Genomic DNA, 2414 nt, shown 5'->3' with positions numbered 1-2414 from the left:
CTAGAGTTAAGGTAAAGTGTTCTCTATGTTGTTTCTTTTGTGTCAGGCGAGTTGTCATGTGAAAGCACTTTATTTAAAGTGGAATAAATTCTCATTGTGGTGCAATATAAATTTGTATTTGTTCGTGTAGTCATATTACGTACTAGGAAAAGGTTGAGGTCAAGAAGTGAATTAGAAACCGTATCGTTATCCTATTAATTCTTGCTAATTCAGTCTTAATGATCGTAGGGTTTGTTAGGGGTAATGTTAGTTTAATGTTCCTTTAAGTTCTGATTGTTTTCTCATCTTTGAATATTCTTATTGTGTATTCAGTTTCTTTATTCTAGTTTTTTTTTTTTTTTTTTTTTTTTTTTTTTTTTTTTTGCCATGGAAATTTTTGTCATTGATGGTGGAAAACCCATAATAGACATTGGTAATCATTGAAGTACTACTTTTAAAGTTGAGTTCATGATTAGCCATATTTCATAATTTAATGTTTTACTAATACTTATTATTAAGTGTTTTTTTTTTTTTTATTAACTGTATGCTTACCCATCATTATTATGGATCTTGGTGACTTGATGGATAGGGCTATTAAGTTTGGTATGAAAATTGCTGAAGCTGAGGAATTTATAGCAAAGCAACAGGCTAGAGAGGAGAGAATAGCTGAGAGAGAGGAGAAAATGATTCAGTTAGAGTTGGCAGAAAAGGCAAAGCAACAGGCTAGAGAGGATAGAGTAGCTGAGAGAGAGGAGAAAAGGTTTCAGTTAGAGTTGGCAAAAAGGGAGAAAAATAGGATATTTGAATTGGAATGTCTTAAGAGAGAAAGGGAGGAGAAGGAGGAAGTCAGGAAACATGAGTTAGCCAAGGCAGAGTTGAGAAATAGTGGTGCTATAGGTGGTGTAGGTAGCGAGAATGTAATATCTTTGTCAAAAATTTCCCCATTTGATGAGAAAACTGATGAAATTGATGTATACATAATTAGATTTGAGAAATTAGCTTAATTTCATGAATGGGGGAAGAAAGACTATGCTACTATGTTAGGCACATTATTAAGGGAACTAGCTTTGAAAGTGTACTGTGGACTTGACCCTGCTATTGCAAGTAATTATCAGGAAATGAAGGCAGCCTTATTGAAAGCGTTTCAGGTCAATCCTCAGGTATATCGAAAGAAATTTAGAGAGGGATTTATTGACACTAATGAAAGCTTTGTACAGTATTCATATAGACTAAGACAGAATTTTGATAAGTGGTTGCAATTAGCGGATGTTAATAAATCTTATGATGATGTCTGTGATTTTATGATCATGGATCAGTTGTTGGCTAATAGTTCAAGGGATTTGCGAACATTTCTTTTAGAAAGGGTTTGTAAAAATTCTCATGAAATGGCGTTAGCTGCTGATAGGTATCTGATTGCTCGTGGAATTACTAAATGTAGAAATTCTAAATTTAAGTCTGATAAATGTTCAAAGTTAGGAATGCAACCTAAATCTGATGAAGTAGGTGTTGATAATCTTAAAACATTGCAGTGCCACCTATGTAAAGAAATTGGGCATATTAAACCCAATTGTCCAAACAATCATGTTAATTATGCTCAGTCTAAATCTTCTAATAAAATTATTCCTAAGATCAGCATCGCTCTAGCTAGTGAAGAAAAACCCAAGAATGCTATTGTGGATGAGAAAGGAAGAGTTTTTAACAAAACAGTAGAGGTCTTGTTTGATACTGGGTGTAATACTGTTGTTCTTAACGAAACTTTGATTCCAACACGTTATCTCACTAAGGCTAAAACTGTGAAAGTGTATAATTCCATGGGTGTTCCAATATATCTGCCCAAAATTAGATGCAACATTAGAAATAAATTCTTTTCTGGTAGAGTAAATGCTATCATAGCACCAATTAAATGTTCTGATGTAATTGTTGGGTTAATACCTGGATTGAAACAACACATACAGGCAGGGATAGAATTGTTGAGTAAAATACCTGTCCCAGATAACGAATTAGATGTAAATAAGTTACATGTTAATGTGGTTACAAGAAAACAGTCTTAGGGAAACTGCATTAAAACCGTTGTCTGATGTCTTGTCTGAAGTTAAAGTAAATCCAGTAGATTTTAGTAATAAACAGTGGAAATGTGATTCTCTGAAGTCAATTAGGAAAAGCTTGAAGGAGGAGGAAGAAATAACTTGCAAAGGGAGAGTTGTTAAGTATGTAGTAATTAATAACTGGATTTATCGTAAATGTGTGCAAAGTAAAAATCAGTTAGATGTTGGTAAAATGCAAATTATAGTTCCTCTCAAGTATAGAGAGATAGTTATGAAACTTGCACATGAATCGCATATTTCTGGTAGTTTTTCTTCTAGGAAAACTATTAACAAAGTGCTTGGTAAATTTTATTGGCACAAGGCTAACGCAGATATTGATAGATATTGTGT

At 33.2% G+C, this 2414-nt stretch overlaps 1 pseudogene; it reads left to right on the top strand.

The window, feature by feature from the left end:
• The first annotated feature begins 515 nt into the window (after positions 1-515).
• LOC137651619 (uncharacterized) lies at positions 516-2030 on the top strand (annotated as a pseudogene).
• Positions 2031-2414: the final 384 nt, after the last annotated feature.

Source organism: Palaemon carinicauda, chromosome 13, assembly GCF_036898095.1.
Source record: "Palaemon carinicauda isolate YSFRI2023 chromosome 13, ASM3689809v2, whole genome shotgun sequence".
NCBI lineage: Eukaryota > Metazoa > Arthropoda > Malacostraca > Decapoda > Palaemonidae > Palaemon > Palaemon carinicauda.
The sequence above is the reverse complement of the archived record's forward strand: the minus strand, read 5'-3'. Positions and strand labels throughout refer to the sequence as shown.